At 40.5% G+C, this 20,885-nt stretch overlaps 1 long non-coding RNA gene across 1 annotated transcript in view; it reads left to right on the top strand.

The window, feature by feature from the left end:
- Window positions 1-202: 202 nt before the first annotated feature.
- LOC104831687 overlaps window positions 203-20,885 on the top strand; it is a 143,300-nt gene continuing 122,617 nt past the window's right edge. Inside the window, exon 1 of the long non-coding RNA XR_774319.1 lies at window positions 203-369. This is a non-coding gene — a long non-coding RNA (uncharacterized LOC104831687). The remainder of the gene's footprint in view (window positions 370-20,885) is intronic.

Genomic DNA, 20,885 nt, shown 5'->3' with positions numbered 1-20,885 from the left:
CCTCCGCCGCCTCAGCCTGGCAGCATTGAACCTGTTGCTGCATTAGCCGAGTTGTATTTTGCCGGAGAGGGGAAGGAGGGTTGTCTGCTGTCTGGGAGGAGGGCTTTGTCTGCGGGCGCCTTTCTCTCCCTCTGCCTGGCTCGCTCGCTCCCTGTCTCTCGCACTCTCGCTGGCTCTCGCTCGCTCTCTCTCGCTCGCTCTCCCTTTCCCGTCTCTGTGGTTTGTAAGGTAGGTTGCAGTGTGTGTATATACACAACATCAAGAGCAGGAAAATGGACTCATTAGGGAGGCAGGCAGTCATTACCACTCACACTGTACTTCCAGGGAGACAGCGACTATGAGGAGACAAACTGAGGACTGGGGAACAAGGTAGGCCAGTCAACTTTTATAAAAAATAAAAGAATAAAGCCTCTGCTCTCCTTAAACCACCGGCACTTCTTTATTCTCCCCCCCCTCCCCCCCGATTTTTAATTTAGAGGTGTAAGTTTGCCAGACCTATTTGCTAGCTTAAAATTCGGGATATCTACAGAAGGCCTTACCCTCTACAAATGTTTTCCCCCCTTCTACTTTATTTCAGGGTGTGCCCCCTTATGATTCACTTTAATTACTTTTTTTTTAATCACGAAGGAAACAAATACGTTTGTTTTCCAATACTAGTTCCAAGTAAATCAATATCTTTCACTCTTTCAAAACAGCCCTCTCCGTATGTTTGTGGGTCTCTCTGCTTTTTCTTGTCTGTTTATGCAGTTCCATCTGTCCGTCCATATATCATGTTCTCCTTATTTACTGCTAAATGGGGTTTTGTTAGTATTTGCCAATGACTTTTAGCTGTAATGCTGGCGACCAGGGTTAACGGTGACTCTCGTTCTTTGTTTTCTATATATATGCACACTGTAAGTTTAAAGTCCATGCTTGGCATACAGTAAATAAAAGCAAAAAAAGGGAAGGCAGGTTCCACTCCTCCTGACAGGATTTTTAGTCAGAGATTTTGCCGTTTGTCTCTTTTGGCGTGGGGGTGGAGGGGGTTAATTTTGGTTATTGTACATGTACTTTTTCCTCCTGGATATTTTTAACGTCTATTTTTCATTATTAGTATTTTTCTAGTTTCCTTTACCGGGAAGAAAGGAGACGTATATTCCAACTTTTATGTTGCTGAGCTAATGCAATGTTATGGAGGCATCACTGGGTTAATAAGAATTCAAACTTTCTAAGAGGGAGTTTGTATCCTTGGCTGCCCCCCACCCTCCCACTTTATGCATGGTTATGCTTGTGTTTCCGTGTGTACTGCCGGGGAAGGGAGGGGGGAAGGGAATAGATATTTTTTACAGTGGTGGCAAATTATGAAATCTATCGAGCCATTTTGTCCAGAAATAGTAACTATTTATTTACCATTTTTCATTCCACAAATATGCTGCTTATTTGTAATTTCAAACATTGAAGGTTTTCTCTGAATTAATCTTTCTTTTTTTCTTTTTTTTTTTTTTCTTTTTTTCTGGGGAGGGATTTGTGATGCATTTCATAGCCCATTTAGCATTGTCGAGTTTTTGGAGCCCAGATTTATCATGGGTTCTAAAGGCTGCTTAAATTGATCCATTTGAAATGGTCTTTTTATCTGAGCTCCTGTCATTTCTGTTGGAGAATAAAACTGCTACTCTGCTGGTAACAAAAAAAACCAACACAAACCAAACACCAAAAACAAAACAACAAAAAAAAAAAGAAGAGAGATAGTGGAAGTGAGTTACATAAAATGTTCTGGAGAATTGTAAGTAATTATATAAAATGGACGCTGATCAGTGGAGATCTCTCAACAGTAACAATCACCTTTTTTAATCGAAAATTATTTATTTAATAGCAAGAGGCGGACTTCTTAAAAACATGCATTAGGCCTTCCTCTTAGCACAAAGAAGTCCATAATGCAGTATTCCCAACCCACCTGGGACTGCCTAGGAGATTCTCCAAAACGTTCAAATCCTTTGAAATGTTTCTTAAAAATGCATTATTTTACAGCCAGGGAGAACTTTTGCTGCCAACAGGTTTTTTTTTGCTGTTGTTTGGGGCTTTTTTTAGCTGTCCTTTAACTTACGACTCCCCAGTTTCAACAGAAGTGCCTCCTTGCTGAACAAACTAAGTTAATTAAAATCCAAAGCAGCAGATCTGTTCACTGGCACTCCAACTACAGAAACTACTCGCTCCATTTTATTAGCTTTTTTATTTCCAGAACCTGAGCAAAACTTTTCAAGGTTTTATGCATCAGTGTGCCAAGAATTGGTGGCTCATCTCTTAGCTGGGGAATGACATTCATTGCTTCCTATTTTTTGTTCCTCCTTTTTATTCAAGCTTCTAAATTAAGAGTTTGTTGATAGACTTTAAATGTGTTTATTGCTTTAAACGACCTGTTAACTGTAGCAAGGTATTTCCTCCCCTCCTAAAGTTTGACTCTCAAGCTTTGAAACTCAGATTTGGGCGTAGAGGGGATGCTGAAGTTACGGCAAAAATGTAAGGGTCTTAAAGGTGGAGTTGCTGATGCCTTTGGATGATGGTCAGCCCGGAGTGATGCAGCTGGAGCATTAGCAGCCGTCCCCCTCGTGGGGTGGGTGGGTTTGCAGGCACCTGTCATTTTCTCCTGAACCAGTGCAGGTGTATGTTCCTCAACAGCGCGGGTTTTTTGTAGGAAAGCACATGGACCTGTCCTCAGAATTCTTAGGCGTACGTTTAGCAGAAGCCCAGCCTCATCTTAACATTTTTGAAAAACTTTAAAAATGACTACAAGGTACCTCTTTTGATTTTACGAAAACCCCAGGCAAGAAGAATTCGAGCAGAGAAAGAGAGTCGGAGTAGGAGAAACATTTTTCATTACCCAGTAAGATCTTTTTTTAATCTTACAAACTTTTCCAGTAGGAGGATTTAATTTTCTTTGACCCCCAAGTATATTCTAGCAAAAAAAAAAAAAGTTAGCCCTTTCAATAGCACAAAGTCCATTTGCAATCTGGATACAGCAGCAAAGGGTAAAGTATGCCTAAGTAAACTTAAATCCGGCATATGATGCTGTCGCTGGAACTCGGGGAGCGTCAAACCTGTTGGCCAGGGGGTAGGACGGTGGCGGGGTAGCGTGTGCGGGGCAGCGTGGGGTGCTCCGGCTTCCCCTGCTTGCAGCCCGGGCAGCTGTGCGGAGCAGAGCTCACCGTGTTGATTGGGTCACAGTGTGCTTTATTTTAGCGTTGGAGCAGACAGTTATCTAACACACCCACATGAGGAAGTGCTCTGGAGCAGTTATTTCATGCTTTGCCATGCCCTGTAGCTAGAGTAATTTTGGGCTGAATGGCGTGTGTATATGCCTCTCACTCCTGTGAGACGAAAAGCAACGCTGTTGGGTTTTTTTGTGTGTATGGTTTTGTGTTGTGTTTTTTGTGTTTTGGTGGTGTTTTTTTTTTTTTTAACAGGACCAAAAATGGGATACAAGACAGTCAAATCCAAATACCAAACAAATACCAAGTCAAATTAATTTTAATAGTAGAGGATTTTGCTTTTCTCTTAAAGGAGGAAAAAATATCCATCTTGTTTATTTTGATAAAGACAGTTGTAGCAATTTCCTGAGTCGGATATATCATTATTATAAATATTACTCACAGTTTTCCTATTTTCACATTTTCTTCATAGGCCCAGCTTATTCATAAGGGAAAACAGCTGCAGAAAATTAAAAAAAATGTAATATTATTTGTATAAAACTTTGATGTAAATAGAGAACAGTGTCCCCTGCTAGAGAATTCTGTGGGATGGCTTACAAATCCCATACAAGAGAGATTACAGTCTTAGATAAATTGTTATTTAAATCATTTCAAGAAAACCCTGTTCATTTTTGCAGACCATATGAGGTTTTAAGCAGAATGATCTGAATAGGAGTTCTGTTTAGAAATTGATGGCATGCTGTGGCCTTATAGATTTCAGTTGGTTTCACTCCTGTCTCTTTTTATAGGACTTTTTTACACTGTGATCTGTATGGTGAAGAGCTTCTACTGAAAGAGATTTGTACATATTAATGGAAAATTAAACACTGAAATTTACCTTCAAGTTAACTTAGATTTTTTTTTTTAAGCAAAACTTTTAGAAAATCCAGATCCTTTATAAACATTTTTAATTTTTTTTTTTTAATGAAACAATGCACTGGAAATAGTTTTTTTTTAAAGAATAACTTGTTCCTTCTGTAGAGTCTGCAGTTCAAACTGTGCTGCAGAGTGAAAATGATGGCAAATCAAAGTGAAACGAACTTCACTGATCTTGTTAGTTTGGCCCAAGAAAATTCAGAAAGTTAACAAGGAATATTATCTGTGAAAAATAACTTGGATTTTTAATCTGTCTATGCCGGTAATGCAGGTTTCTCTTGGTAAAGAGTAGCGTTTGTCTGTGCACCAAATGTTGAGATACTTTCATAGTATCTGTGCAACTTTTAACTTGAGGAGATTTTCACAGATGTATCAAACTTTCAGTGAGGAGTGAATAAAGGCAAAAGTTTTTGTCCAGGATGGTTTTTGCTTTGATGGTGTTGCCTATATTTCTGGTTATTATTTATCTTAAAAGTTACAATTTAATTCTAACAGCACTGATCCATTTCTTCTGTAATAGGAAGCTGGGAGTTCCGCATGATTACTGCCTATGGCTTTCTTGGTTTCTTACATTTTTGTGTTTAATCCTTCAGTGCCATCGTGTACTATGACGGCATTTTGACCGCCCGGCAGTGGCGGGAGTGCTGTTTGCGGACGGTTCTTGTAAAATGGTCACCGGAGGCACGGGGACACGTGCCACCCCCTTCTTCCATAGCCGCTGGGGCAGCCAGGGCTGCCGGTGCCGCGGGGCAGGTTGGTACACATCCCAGAGGTTTGCGAGAAGAAAAAAGTTCAGCTTTTACCATGTACAGTGAAGACCGTATATCTCAAAGGAGTTAAAACGCAGGAGTGGGAAACCGGGCTAATGGGATAAAGCTGTCTTAAAAGGAAAAAGTTCCTCTGACTGCTGGGGTTTGGCTTTGGGGAGAGGAGTGTGGAGGGTCCCAGCCTGCTGCCGATGGGGCAGATGTTGACCTAGCAGAAAAGCGAGCTGCTGTCCGGGTTGGCACTAGGTGGCACTAGGGAAGAAAGGCCATGGACCAGGCGAGCACAAAGGCTGAAATCCTTTCACGCCAAGAGCTGGTCCCTTCCCATTAGCAACAACCTGCCCCACCAGCCCTGCGGAGGGCAGATTTGTAGCCTGTGGTGTACTTGTCAGGTACTGTTCCTCAACATCTTTTATGAAAGATACCTAATTCAAACACCGGCAGCGTCTTTGGGACTTTATTCTTCAGTGCCTTCTGTCATATGCCTTTCCTTGTGCTTTTCTGAAGTGGGTGGACACAGACCCCTAGGTAACATTTGATGTCTAGTTTGCACAAGTGTAAATGAAAGAACAAAGGGTGAACCAAAACCCACGTGGTCTTCCTGAATGTTTGAGCTGGTATCAAATCAGTGGTTATAAAGTCCGTGTTAAAAACAGTTGGTAACTACAGTGAAGAGGAAAGGAAACCTGAATGGGCAGCGCTTCTGACCCTCTGCAGAGCACCTATGGGAAATCCTTTGCAGGACAGAAGAGGTGGCATGCTCTAAGTTACACCTGTAGATGACCTCTTAATTTTAAGCTTCCATTGTAAATTTGTCTTGGGATTGTGGTAGAGCTAAAAATGCAGGCAAGTATAGTGTGCCATTTGATTCTGAGGTAAATACAGCGTGGAGATTACTCTACTGATGGGTTTTTTGTGTTTTTTTTCCCAACTAAAAGGCAAGCTTTCTAATATTTTGCTTCTAAAATCATCAGTAGCTGGAAGTGCGATCAATCCCTTGAGGATACAAAAGTAGGACTGGGAAAGTTGCCTTATGGACTTCAGAGTTGTCCTTTCAGCCAACTGAAAGTTAATTATTGATTTCTTTTTCCTCCCTAGAGATCCATATGCCTTTCTTTCTGGCTAGAAAGTTAGTGGTCACAGTGCAGGAACTTGAGAGCAATCGTCGTGTGGCAACACAAGATTTCATGGGCAGGATGTCAGGAACGGGTAAGATGAGGTTGATGTGGGGACAGAGTGAAGAAAGATGACTAGGTAAAAGCTTATGTCCACTATTGTTTTATGTGGGGTGGATGTGGAGCCTGTTATTCTCCATGGCTTTGGCTTCTAAACTCCTAGCAATTTGATAGCTAAGTGAGTCACAGACATTAGTGACAGAGAGGAATGCTGAGAACAAAAACAAAACAACAACAAAAAACCCAACCAAAAAATCTCATTGTTTAGGCACAAACACAAGAAAACCATGTTTAATTGCTAATGTGCTCCCTCTGCTGGTTCTCTAAAACTAACAAATGCTATTCCCAGGAGACCCGGCCACACCCTCTGGGACACTGCCTTACAAAAATTGTATCTAAATGAGTGGCTTTGAGCTCTCTTGCAACGAGCGGTATTAACAGGAAGAGAAGTCTTCTGACGAAGTACGTTAAAGCCTTACATACCAGGCATGACTACTGAGAAAGGTCATGAAATGTCCAATTCTGTAATTCAGCCTTTTTTGCTTTGTTTCCAGTCTTACTTATATTTGATAGGCGTTGCTTTTTGTATGATTTCCTAAAGTTTGTATTTTCCATTTTGCTGCTGCTGCTGCTTCTAGGATTTTTCTCATCTGAAGGAGTTTTTAAAAATGTTCTCATTGGTGCTTTTAGTTTCAATTTTAGTGCATGTAGTATCTGAAGAAGCCCTAGTGTAGCTTAGGCTTTGGCAGCTTCCAATTCTTTCTGTCACTGTCAGTTAAATCTGCTTGTCAGCTTTATACTGTTGTGCCCACTTCATCCTGTCCTTTGGCTTGAATACTGGCTGTTTTTTCAGGGTACTCTTGAACATCCTTCCTCGTTGTGATGAATCTGTATTTCTTTTCCAAACATAGACTGAATTGTTTAATATGTTCCCTACACAGCACATTTCCCCAGTAGATAAGTTTTTAAAATCCAGCATTCTGTACTTTCATGCTATGAGAAATGTCCAAGTCCTGGATAAGACTGAGTATTGGAGAAAAAAATGAAGAAAACTTTATTAATTCCCCTAGAATATTTGGAATGTGTGGAAGATTTCTGACATGGTAATTATATAATGAAAGATTGTCCTGTATTTCCCGTATTTTCCACCTACGTGGACTGTCATGATAAAGAGCCTCATCTTGCAGCCGTTGACACATCAGTGGGAATCGGCTGTGGAGAGCTGTTGCAGGACTGGGCTCAAGTTTTCCATGTAGAGTAGTGAAAAGTTTCCTTTCTGCTAGTCTCATGCTTCCCATCTAGGTGACTGCTTATTAAATCTTTGTACAGTAGGGACAATAAACCAAACAGCCTGGTGGGTAGCTAATTGGCTGGAGTGACTCAAGCCACATATAAATCTCATTTGTACTCAGTACATTGACTCTCTCTGGCCTCATCGCTCTCCCTAGTATTCGTTAATTTTGAGACAGCTAGAATATAATGCAAAGAAAATAATCCCTGGTTCTTCTTTCTCAAAGTCTCGGAGGATGCTTGTAGGATGATTCTCCATTATTTCTCTTTCATAGGCCTTGCAGTTTAGGAACCCATCCTCCTGAAACATAGCGCAGGGAACTGGCTGCCGTGTGGGCAGTCACGGCAGAGACATCAGGGAACCGGTACAGCCCTGAGACCACATCACCCTCCTGTCACCAGGTCCCTGGACGTGAGGAATCGTAGCAGGGGTTGGTATCTCTATGATAGTTTGCCCTCCTGCTGTCCCTGCTTTGGGGATAAATAGAGAATTCAGTGCCTGGGGCTACCAATCTGGCACCTTTTGCTGGTGCTAAACTAATACAAGTGATGAGAAGCGACACGAGTTCCCGGTGAAGGCCCAGCCTGTCCTGGCTCATGGGTGGATTGTTTGAAGTCCAAGCCGTGTTTTGTAATTTCCATCATTTCATAAAAATGCCGCTTTTATTTTCTTCTCCAAGCCACGGCCAAGTTTTGAAAGCTTCAAAGCTTGCTCCAATTGGATAGAAAAAGTGTGTTTTTAAGATAGTGATGTTTCCTAAATGAGCTGGTTCCTTCTGAGCTATACCAACTTCAAATCATTTATCCACTAAGTCCGTCAGGCTCAGGCTGAAACATTTCACTGCTGTGAAAGCAGCTGCTCCTGAATGAGGTTAAAAGCCATTTGTGCTTTTGCAGTACATTGGGCTATGCTGTACTTTGTCCCGGACAAGAGAAAGCTCAGTATTTTTCCCGGTGCTGGGCATTTCTGGATTCTGGAATTAACTTTCTTTTTCTGCTAATCTCCGAGTCAGTTTTTACAGGGGACTGGATCCCGTTCAAATCCCATTTCTTAATACTTTTTTAGATAACTTTTTTTTTTTTTAAACCTGTGTACAGAGATCTTAAGTATTTTTGTCAGCACAAAGCCGTGGTTCAGTATCAGAAGTTGTAATCAGATTGCGGTGCAGTCACTACCGTGATGTATGCAAGTACATAGGAACTTGTAAGGACAACCCACAGATTAGGGAAGCAGGATTCATAGTTTATTTCTAGTTTTCTGTGTAACTTTCAACAAGTCACTTCATTTCTTAATGTCTCAGTTACTCGCCTTCAAGACAGGGATAATGATGTTTACCAGTTTCTGAACGCAGTTGGGAGAGTGTTAGTTATAGCTATATTAGCTAATTTCATTTTGCCCTCTCAAATTTGTGCCTTGTTATCACCCTAAAAGTGCATTGCAACCTCTTTTTTAACTCTAATGGGTTTACTTTAGCCTCCCAATGAAGTTTTTGAATACTTGTGGTCTTTCTCTGGCATGTCAGAATAGAACTGACACCTGAGGTCTTGTTTTTGGGTTGGTTTTTTTTTTTTTCTTTTTGAGGAGGTTTTTGCCTCATGGAGATTAAGAGCTAGCATTTACTTAGGTAGTTCAGATGATAGTAACTGTTCTGCCCTGATCATGCAGGCTGTATTATGTTGGATCTGAGGTGAATTTCATGTATGTTTTGAGCCACGTATTTTCACTGCATTCAGCCCTAGGCTGTCTTGACCAAACTGCTATTAATAACTGAGCTAGCTCAGTTAAAGCTGTCTCTATGGTGGAGTGAGAGCCCTGTTGTCTGGGTCACATCCGTATCCAGCCCCGTGATAATTTAATCTGCTACCAAAATGAATTTAATTTTCATTCCACATCTCTTTCAGGTGAAAAAAAGTGGAAAACAAAAAGGAAGTGAGCTCAAATGAACTTTTCTGGAGTTTCCTGGTTAAGACTGGTTGTGCAGGAACACAGTTTAGTTGACTGTAAGCTGTTTTAAAGAGTTATTAAAATCTGGTTGAGTAATGTTACTATGGAACATTGGCTTCAATGTGGTAGAAGGATACAAATGGAGCATTTAGGAGGGAGGTTTGGGAAGAATGTGAGCAGCTAGAAGAAATAAAAGCTGAGACGCAGGCAGGGGGCAGAGCTGTTCAAAGAAAATGAGGACAAAAAGTCTGAACTTGATGCAAAAAGAGGGGCTAACTTGGTCCCACTGGCAGGAGAGGGAGAGAATTTTAGCAGCAGGATTCTGTATGAGTAGGACCAGAGTGGGGTGGGATAAGGCCACAGCCCTTTCCTTTTCCCTCATGAGCAGTGAGCTGGAATAATCATCATACAATAATCATCTTCAGAGGACTGTGCTCTTGGGATAAGAAGTTCCACGTGAAATTTCTGAATGTCTGTGTCTCTGCAAAAATGTTTATGGGTCATATTTTACCCTAGGTTACATTTGTATAGAAGCGGACCAATTCCATGAAGTTTAGAAGAATCAACGTTGAACTGAGAGCTGAATTTAGTTTTGTATTTCTAGCCTACTGGCTGCAGCTGGCACACGTCTGAAGCAGTAAAGATGATGCATGGTACTCCACAAGTGATTTGTGACCAGGAGACAGTTTTCTTTAGGACGGTGCTGCTGAATTTGACCTCATTTTTGCTGTGTTAGATACTGTGTCCCTTGTGGCAGCATACATAGGTGTATTAATAAGATTCTTACAGATCTGTCATTGAAATCTGAGCATATGGAGTTGATGAAAAGGCTTGCTTTTAGGAGGTGTTGGTGATTATTCTCATAATGCCCAGGCAAAGCCTGCAAAGAATTTAACATCCAAAAAGATGCCTTTTTTGTTGTTGTTGCTCATCTGCAAAGGTTTAATCCTGAGACCTTGTGTGTGATTTTTGTTTTGTTTTGCTTTGTTGTCATTACCCAAAAAAGAGAGGTGCCAGTCCTGTCTAAGTCTTTCCTAGGCTTTTTAGATAAAGGAGTGACACACGTACTTCAAAACAGAGAGCAGTTATCAGCTGAGTTCAGCTGGAGAAGGGAATGCTCACAAAAGGTTCCAGGACAGTTTAGCCAGAGATAGCTGCTGATACGATAAATAGCACTTTGCATTTCTGAAGAAACTTATTCAAATATCTTATAGCATTCAACAAAAGTAGTTAATTTAGTTTTGCTTAAGTCCAGTAGCTGAATCAACATTATTATTTCCATTTTTTAATCAGGAACAATTGAGGCACAGAGAGAAAGAGGAAGTGGTGCCTTTCTGTGTTCCTTCCTCAGTGTATCGTACATGCAGATGGGACCTGGAAAAGTAAAGACCATGTTCCATGGACAAAGGAAGCTCAGATGATTCTTGACTATATTAAAGACTGTTAGGCTTTTTTTTTTTTTTTTTACACCATTGTGGTATTGTGACACATATGCAACTTCTTTGCCATTTCAGTCTTATTTCTACTTTCAGAATGAGATACAAAGACCCTACAGTAACTGCAAATTGAGGCCAAATGCATTTAACATACCAACATGTCAACAAAACCTTATTTTTAATAGCAGAATTAAAAAAAAAAATTCTTTTTGGTGTTTTGTTTGTTTATTATTTATAATTACTCTCTTAACTCAGTTAATATAAATTCAAAGACTCGTAAGCAACAATATTTTTTTTTTCCCGATTGGATTTCCCACAGCTGGATATGTCCCAGTGAGCTCCAGTGTTAGCTTTGTCCAAGAAGTAGATGTTTGAAAACTGGACCAGTCTGTCACCTCTTTTTGTACAATAATAATCATAGGGGAAGATTGTACCTGGCTGAAATACATAGTGGTGTTGCTTGCTTCACGAAATAGTCATCCAAAGAAAACTGAAGCTCCTGATCACATATAAGACAAAAGTACCTTCAAATGGTTACATTGTTCTGGACTTCTTGTATGTATAACTGCTTGTATGTGCAACTGCTGTTAGCCTCTATGAGAGCTCCAATATGTAAAGGAGAAAATAGCCCCTAAGGGTTCTTTGGACACAGACATTTAAAGAGGGTTGTTACTTGTCTGTTTAAACTGCCAGTGGAGACAAAGCACATGCGAGTAATAAATGGTGGCTTGCAAGTACTGGATTTGGGCAGAGCACAGATGTATTGCTGCTGAGGCATCTGTCAGAGAATGAACAGTAGGAGGAATGGAGTTTTTTATACATTCAACCTGAAAACTGTACAATGAATAGCTATGTTTAACTTTTTGTTACTTGAGAATGAGATTCAGATCTCAATTCTTGAAAACTTGCAAACAAGGTTTGGGTTTGTACTGCTTTCTAATATCTTTTCACTTCCCAAGAGCCAGTTTTAATGTCTGTTGATGCTTAGAGGACCAGATTGGAAGGACAGCAACAGAAAGTTTTATTAGCCAGCACAATTAATACTTTCTTCTTTGAAAGTGAAATTCATCTAGTATAGTATGTTTACAAAAGAAAAGGCTGGAATGCACAATAAGGTTTTCCTTTTATCAGAGACTTATGGACTCACCATCACTGGATATATTTGTGAGACATTATAACAAAGAACACTCCTCAGGCATGTCTCTCATTTCAAGGATCGAAGGGCAAACTGGATGAACATCCCTTCTAGGAAATGGTTGAACCAGCTTTTTCATATGCAATCTCCAATTTCGGTAATCCCTGAGAAGCTTATGAAAGCCAGGATGGAGTCAGTAAAACCTCATCTTACTAACCTCCAAAAGGACACAAAAGGGTTTGGATCGCAAGGCTGGTCTGGATGCCAAGTGCACCTCTTAAGTACTCTCATGCTGTCTCAGCCTGCTCTAACTTTTGGTAGATACAATACAATAAGGTTCATGAAGTAGATGAATACAGTAGCTGAAGAGACCAGGTTTACTGGGAGAATTCCCACCTGAGAAAGACAAGTCACACTTCTTTGTACAGGAAAGCCAATAAATGTCTTCCCCCCCCCCCTCCACACCCCCTCAGTAAAAATTTTTCCCCTGTTCCCCTTTCACATCTACATAATGACCTGTTCTGTAGATTGAATGGTCTCTGAGATTCATTTGTCTCTGCTGATAAGCATTGGTCCTATGAGAGATCCTCAAGTCAATTGTATTTGAGTCTTCTTACTTTTTAGGACATGTATATCCACTTTACATGCTAAACTGAGACAGAGAGAAGTTCTACAGAGGTTCCCTATTACATAGTTGCCTCTACATGCTATTGTGGTAATAAAAACTGGCAATTTTTTTCTCTCATTAAGCATCTGTACTGTTACGCATTTACTTAAAGGAGCTTCTGGGTTTGGTTTTTTTTAATTTACTGAGGTACAACTTTTTCTATATATAATTAAGACGCATGGAGTCTTCAGAACTCCAGAGGAGTGCTTGGTAGGACACACCATTTTTCCTTCTGGGTGCCATGAACCATTATATATCTATATGGGCTTTGGGGAAGGATGGATTAAAGAGTCAACAACTATTCAGGCATTAAGTCAGCATATCTAGTGGATACTTACTTCTTAACCATTTTATTGAACTCACATCTTTGTGGCCATTCCTTTGGTTTTGATGGGGATCACTGATGCGGTTAGGGGGAAGTTCTCCTTGGCCCTCCTGTCTTCCTAAGTTTCAAATGTGCCTAGAGAGCAGTGAGGTGGGAGCACAGCAGGGAGCTTGGAATCTGGAAGAATGACTGGCCAGGGATTTCTCTGAGCTTTCAGAAAAGCCTGGGAAAATGAGCTGAACTTCTGGCTGAACCGCCGTTAGTCAGCATTGGTGAGGCTCCTTGCCTTGTCAGAGGGAGTCTTGCTTCCTCTCGGAGCACTTTTTTGGGGAAAGGCCAGGAAGGAAGTAATTCTGCATGATTCAAAAGAGACTTTAATGGTCTATGCTCTTATTTTTTAGGAAGTATGCAGGCAAGAGCCTACTTTGTCATATGCATAAAACTGTAAAGCTTCAAGTCTTTATTGCTCTTTGCTTATTTTATAAAGCTTTTACTTTTCTGTATCTTTACTCTCAATGCCTGTATATTTAACCTTAACAAAAGAAGCATAGTAAGCTGAGCAAATGGAGTGGTGTTCAATTTGCTTACTTATTTTCTGCCTGAGCAGGTCACGTACCTGCTCCTTGTGGCAGAAGGGGCCATATGTCATGGTTCTTTCTCTGCAGTGTGACCAGATCTGTTGTGTGTGCACAGTAAAACTGAGCTGGGCAGAATTCGATCAAGGTGCACGAAACTTACCACTTGTGTGTGATACAACCGTAATAATGTCCATGCCCAGGAGCTCCAGAGCTTCCTGGAATCACTGGATTTACTGTGAATAAACCATAACTAATTTGGATGTTTGAAGTACGGCCGACATGTCCTGAAGTTGCTTGGCTGCATTCATGGTAGTTCTCTCAGCAGCTGTGCTGGGCTTGTGTGGGAGTAGGTCTTCCAGATGAGCATCATCAGGAGAAGGTCATGAGTGAGATAAACAAAAGTCAAGCATCCTGAGTATAGTCCTCAAACATTGAATTTTATTTTTTTTTAATTCAGGTACTGTTTATAATGACCTTAGGGCATGTGTAAGAAGTGAAGATGTGAGAAATGTAAATAAGAGGACTTTTTGGGTCTGCTGCAGACCTTCTTACTGTTCTGGGTACTTCAACTTCACCTCTTTGCTCTTCTGTTCCCTAGCAGTAAAATGGAGTGATGAGAGTGAGTTCTGCATGTCTGGAAGCTTAATGAACATTTTGCAAAGTGCTCAGAAACCTTTTGGTGAAAAAGGCTGGGGATAAAACAGTGATAATTGCCACATTTACCTTCTCTTGATCTGAGAGGAGCGAGCAGAAAATGCAATCACTTGTGTTACTATGAGAAATGAAGATGTGTTCATTTCAAAAATGTTCCCAATAAGGTAGCCTTTCATGTCATCTGGAAATTTCTCCAGAAAACTGACTTCCAAAGCTTTAATCCTTTCCCTCCTTATAGTGTTTTGCCTGATCACGTCATCAGTGGAAGAATGCAGAAGCGAAACAAAGGGTAGTAGTGCTGAAAGGCAAATTTTGACACTTCTAAACCTTGTATCCTACTGATGTCAGTGGAAGTTTTAATTCCACTCGAGGACTGCAGTTAGTTCTCAGAGTTGCAGAGGGTGAGCAGAGGTGGGTATTTTGGGTGGAGAGGAGAACGACCAAGCGCCCACCTGGGTTCTGCAAAGGACTGAAAGACTTGCAGTTGGGAGGCTAATCTCCCGGTGATCAAGAAACATGGCTTTGGTATGATGAGGGATGCTGATGTCTTGTTTATATCTTAACCCCTGGCAGAGAAGTGTCCAGGAGGACGGGGTTTAGAAGTGGGATAGAGGTGAATCTAAATTAGATGGAAACAAAAGGTGAAAAAGAAGAGGAAGCTGCAGCTTGACAGCAATAACTGTCTAGATGCCTGTGTGTGTTCTGGAGTTTGTGGTGGAGCTGAGTCTCACCGGCAGCAGTGCTGTGTGCAGTGTGCTCAGCATAAATAGAATCCATAAATAGTTTTGTAGAGAGTCAGGATTTTATTTTGCTTGTGAAGTTGGACCTATTGTGACTCTTGGCTCTGCCGTTTCTTTCCTTACCTTATTGGTAGGATAAAGTTGATATTGCTTAGCCCAAATTCACATATATGAATACGCTTTCATCTCTTTCTCTGTTGCTTTGTTTATCTGTCTCTGTCTATCTCTCTGTGCGCCTGCTGCTTGTCTGCCTGCCAGTTTTTTCTTTGTCTCTATCACTTCATCATTGAACCCATCTGTGTAGAAAATGGGATATTTGGCTGTCTTGTATTTTTTTTTAAATTTTTTTTTTTTTTTGTATTTGTGTCATTTTGTTCCCTTAGACTTATGAGGATAAAACTCGCACTCCTGGGGGTGCCAGGCATTTCAGATCTTGCATTTAGGAGGAGCCGTGATGCTTTTTGCGTCTGTTTGTCTGTCCATCTGTCTGCTGGTCTATAATAAGCTGTGCAGCGAGACAGCAGCTTACTATCTGTGTGTGTGAAATTAGCTAATTGGTGTTAGCAGCAATATTTTCACATGTTTTATAAGCAAAGTGCAGCAAGGTATATAAATGTAGATATGATCCAGAGACACACACACGCGCGCACGCAAGCCTGTCGCTGCTCATGCATAGACGCTCAGAAGTAATTAATGTTAATAAGATTTTAATGTGCTTGTGAGATCATAATGAGGAGAAATGAATGCTCTGATTAGAAAAAGGTAACTGTGTGTGTGTTTTGGCTTAGAACAAGATTTCCCTTCTTTTTTATAAATCACAATTTCAGAACTTGTTTGTGATTGCATCAATCGGTTTTTATTTTCAAATTAGAGGTCTGTTTAGCCATTTGAATGATTAGCCAAATAAATGGGTAAAACCCTGATCATAAGGAATGATGCAGATTTTTTTTTTTTTTTTCCTCTTAGAAAGCAATGCTACTATGTGACAGGGCTGGGCAGCCTCATCCTTCTAACATTACATTTTTTTGATGCTGCTTTTAAAGCCTCATCAGAAACTGCTCTTGGAGACAGTGCTCATTTTTTACAAATAGAGATGTTTATCTATAGGTGTCTGCAATGCATAATCAACCACTGAAACTATTGTGCCAAGGCACATTCCTGTTCATCAGTAATGATGAATCCTCAGAGTCCAGATGATCGCATGATACCTTGATAATATTTTGAAATAATTAGTTTAAGAAAGCAGAACTGTATACATGTATTTTTTTCTTTTAATCAGTCGGTTTCCAAATGAGAGAGATGTGAAGGTGTTTGCAGGAAATATTTTACAAGCTAAGATTTTTTTTTTATCCTGGATGCTGTGTAGTCACCAGACCCCAGGCTGGCTAAAATCCAGCTGGACACTAGGGGTCCTTCTCTCCAGCAAATCAGGGAAAATATTGTCCAGAGGGCTTTACTTTCATTTGCATACTTATTATTGTTATTATTTTGAATAATAAAATATATAAAAATATTAAAAGGTTCTTGTTTGATAGTGCTACACAAATCACTTTGGGATTGGGTTTTTTTTTTTTTAATTGACGCTGAGAGGTTAAGTATTCTGTTTTAAAAACATCTAGAATTAAAAATGCAAGTTTAAAAAGTCCATGCTCCAGTGCATCCTATGTTGCATACTACCTACTTCTTATTTTGGTGGCACCTGGCTTGAGCGGTGTTTTAAAGTGTTAGATCTACATTTGAATGCATGGAATATGGTTAATTTCCAGAAAGTGCTGAGGTACCACAACAGTGGTTGTGATGAGAAATGGTAGAGCATGGTGATAAGATTGCAGTCTCCAAATTGTGCTGAACAAAAACCAGTGTCAGTAGATACAGCTTTGACATGATTTGAAGTCTCTAAAGATGATGATGTGACAGTTCTTTTATAATGAATGAATTTATTTTGGGGAAAGGAAACATCAGGCATTATGTGTGTTTGTTTATTCCTCTAAACAGTCGTTTTAGCTAGCTGCAATACAGTGGGGCCTCTAACTCTAGTTTAGCATTCAGATAGCTCAATTAATGAACTTAATACAGGAACTTTAATTTTCTGAGGTACATGGGGATATCGTCCACGTGTATGTGTGCTTAAGTGTGTCTGTGCAAGTGTACTCAAAGCATCTCTGAAACCTGAACATCCATGCAGTAAGGCCAAAACAAAATATTGCTCAACTGCTGCCAGCATCCAGGTAAGTTTTAATGACCCTAGATGGAACAGGGACACCTTTGCTGCTCCTAAGTATAGTTTGAACTTATAGTTTGAGAAGTGCTTTAAATTTTGACTAAAATAAAATGGTAATCTGACCTCTCGCTGTAAGGAAGCAACTAATTTGCTTTAAAATTCATTGATCCTTTCTGTAGATAATTTTATTAGAATCTTTTGAGAATTATCAATCCCAGTTTAGGATTAGTATTGAATTGAATTAGTACTGAATTCATAAAATATAATTCATTTCCAGAAAGTGCTGAGGTACCACAACAGTGGTTGCGATGCGAAACAGTAGAGCATGGCGATAGGATTGCCATTTCCAAATCGTGACGAATAAAACCAGTGTCAGTAGATAGAGCTTTGACATGATTTGAAGTCTCTAAAGAAGGTGATGTGACAGTTCAAATCCCACTTTGGGATTAGTATCCTCTTGCATTTTTTTTGTTGCCTGTTTCTGCTTGTGAACATGCCACTTCCCAAGACTGGCTTCCACAAAGTCGAAGAGTGAGTGTCGGAGCAAGGTAATGGTAAACTCCAAACCCACTGAATTTTCACCTTGGAGCAGGAAGCAGCTAAGCAATGCAAGGACTTTCTCTTTAGTTTTTCTGTGTTCTAGATGGAAAATGTTGACGAAAACACTCAGTTTAATGTTCTCAACATCAGAGATGAAGTAGGCGAGCTCCCTACAGCTGTAGGCTGAAAACTCCCTAAGGCTTGGGGAACTCAGGAAGAGGCGAGGCAAACTGGCTAAATGCGTAAAGTCAGTACGCAAAAAAGAGTTGTGCTGAATCCTTGGGGGACTGCTTTAATTCAGGAGTAAATTAGCCTTAGACCAATGTAGCTTAACTGAATAAGGAGCTACAGGGAGCTTTGCTGTTGAATTAGAGCATCTACTCACAGCTTCAGGACAATTAAGTGTGTGCATATTGGTGTCAGACCTTTAGTTGATTTGCCTTAACTTTCTCAACGTCCCCATGCAGACTTGACTTAAGAGATAGATAAACTGTCCCAAATAATTCAGTCTGTACTGGGGATCCAGAACAAAGCAAATTTCAATAGCTTCTTTGCTCTTAGGAAAATACCATAACGCCAACTATTGCACTGTTCTTGACGGAGTAGTACTGCTTGCCCTGCCTCACCTTGGACACCATTGTTTTCCTGTGCAGTTGTTGGAGGGTCTACAGATACTGCAGGTGGCTTTCTGTTACTGTCAGGTTGTACATACATAAGCTCCAATATTTGGGAATAAAATGTACCAAAGGTAGAGATACCATGTATTTGCAATAACTTCTAGAATTACTACAAGAAAAGCAAGTGTATTCACAAGTTCTGTTTGGCATCTAGCTGCTTTACTTACATTTGGCTACTCTATAGTGTAGGGTTAGTTCAAAGATGAGAAACAGGGTTTTGGGGTGGGTTTTTTTGGTTGTGATAGCAGACCAGAATATGGTGGCAGCATAGTAATGACAAGCTACCTTGGGAGAAACTAATTTTCTCTTAAAGAAGCAAATGCACAGTGAAAATAGGAGTTCTTAATTGTATGTTGAGATTGTGCCCTGAAGAATGTTTTAGAGTACATTTGCCAGCCTTACTCTCACTACACCTGTTTAATTTGACTTTTTTTCTAAGTGCACATATAAGGTTAAAATGCTGTTAATTCATAAAGTTCATAATTGACAAACTGATTGAGAGTTAGTTGGTAAAATCTCTACGGTAAACACCATTGGATTTGCAGAATGAAAACCCTCTGCATAAAGATGGATTTTAAAAGTACCTGTAGGTTCTAGCTGTCAGGCCGGCAGAGAAAGTAGGCGATCAACTTAAAAGCTTCATTGGAGATAGTCCCCTGCTAGCCTCAGAGAGGGGTGTTTGTTCAAGTATGCTAACTGATCTCAGTTTTTTTTGTAGGATCTGGAGACAGAAAACATACATCCTAAAACTGTCAAGACTTAAGCTTTGAAAGAACTGATCATCTCATCTTACTTACCCAATTCCATATTTATGTTTCTAAATAAGTAGCTACTTTTTCCAAAGCTCTTAATGTCCAGAAGCACCTGCTGAAGCTGCTGGATGCAGAGAACTTCTAGTAGCATATGGATTTAGAAGAGCAATTTTAGATACTAGATTTGAAAATGTTGGCCAGAAGGCTCTTAGGTCTAGATGAGCTTAGAAATTCCAGATAACTGGTGTGACACTTCTGCCAAAAATGTTGTTTTAAAAAGTTGTGTAATTGCAGTGTATGGTATTTAGATGAAAGTAAAAAATATGGATATCTGTAGGAGGACAGGAACTGTCGAAGAAATCATGTAAGTTCACATAGTTCAGTCATCTCTGCTTCTGAAAGTGTCAAAAACTTCTGAGGTAGTTAAGGAAAGCCTTCTCATGAACAAGTATGCAAAAACCTAGCCATGGAGGAAGTTCTTGCCTTACTCTGTCATGGGATAATTGGCCAAGTCTTTGAACAATGTGGGTGTAGGTTTTCTACTCAAGTAGAGGGTTTTTTTTAACAAGCTCTTGGTCTCAGTGTTACTTTGCAACAGATATCATGGGATCTACAGGTTGATTCACACATGAAAGGAAATGGCTTAATTTTTCTGAAGTTTTATGTGTGGATATTGGGAAAGCTGTTTGGATATTTGAGGTTTCAAGTAATGTAGAAGCAGACAGCACTAAGCAACTAGATGGAGTCAGAAACATGCATCACTGTGGCATGAATTTGCTTCCTGGTATCTCAGTTTTGTTATCTGGTGGACATGTGTGTCCTGTCATTAGCGGAATTCCAGTGGCTTCAGGGTTAGCTGCAGTCATCACAGAAGTATACAAAATAGTTTATATATGTGCTAACTCCCACACTTATGCCTATGTTTACAAGCAGTGCATTTGGAAAGAGTCTTAAAGTAGAAGTGTTTGAATAATGAGTTAGAGTAATGGTTCAATTTCTTCGGAAGATGTTAAAACTTAACCTTGTTCTTATTCCCCAAACCGTGCTGGCACTGACTTTAGTGGGAGTAGGCCTTTTTATCTATGCCTGCGTTAGTGATTCAAGAACAATTGCAAACTTCCTGTGTTTCCTGAAGCAAGGTATTATGTATCTATTGCCTCAATTTACCTATCTTTAAGATAGGATTGATATTGTATAACTCCCTGTCAAGCAGGTGGAATTTCACTGATGGGAAGCACCTTCGCGTTGTTTTATGCGAAGGCCTTTCAGACCTGCTAGGCACTGCGATGTTTGGGACTCGCTCATTCAGTCGATCTCCGCATTACGCTTTTCAGCCGTGCTGTCTGCAATTCACGCGTTGGCAAATGCAGCACAGCGATGTCTCTTCTGCTGGGGGAGTCCGTACTCTAGATGTGTTGGACCACCCTGCTGGCCAGCTGCGTCTTCTGCATGTGATCCTGGGAATGGGATAGAGATCATGGTGCTTAGTAGCATCTGCAAGGCTTTATGCCTCCAAGCGAGGTCCTGAGCTGAAGGAGATCTGCCAGCAGGCATTTCACCTGGAGTGACAGCCCAGGTAACATGAACTGCTGTGTGAAGTCTTATGCATTGGGCCAGCCGAGCTGGCTGTCTTCTAGGCAGGCAAAAAGCTATGAAATCTGACTTGGGAAATAATTTCTCTGCAGTCTTCTTTTGCGATACTTGCTACAGACTGGAGTAATCCATTGGGGTACTTGAGCCACTCAGGCAGCTAGAAGCTCCCAGCCCTGCCGGTGTGGAGGTTGTTACCTGACCACCTGATAAACATCCTTCCTCAGATGATTGCCCTCATCATCTGAACAGTGCTTAAGGCAAGTCGTGGGGCAGGTGGTAACTTGCTTCTG

Source organism: Haliaeetus leucocephalus, unplaced genomic scaffold, assembly GCF_000737465.1.
Source record: "Haliaeetus leucocephalus isolate CR32 unplaced genomic scaffold, Haliaeetus_leucocephalus-4.0 Scaffold228, whole genome shotgun sequence".
NCBI lineage: Eukaryota > Metazoa > Chordata > Aves > Accipitriformes > Accipitridae > Haliaeetus > Haliaeetus leucocephalus.
The sequence above is the reverse complement of the archived record's forward strand: the minus strand, read 5'-3'. Positions and strand labels throughout refer to the sequence as shown.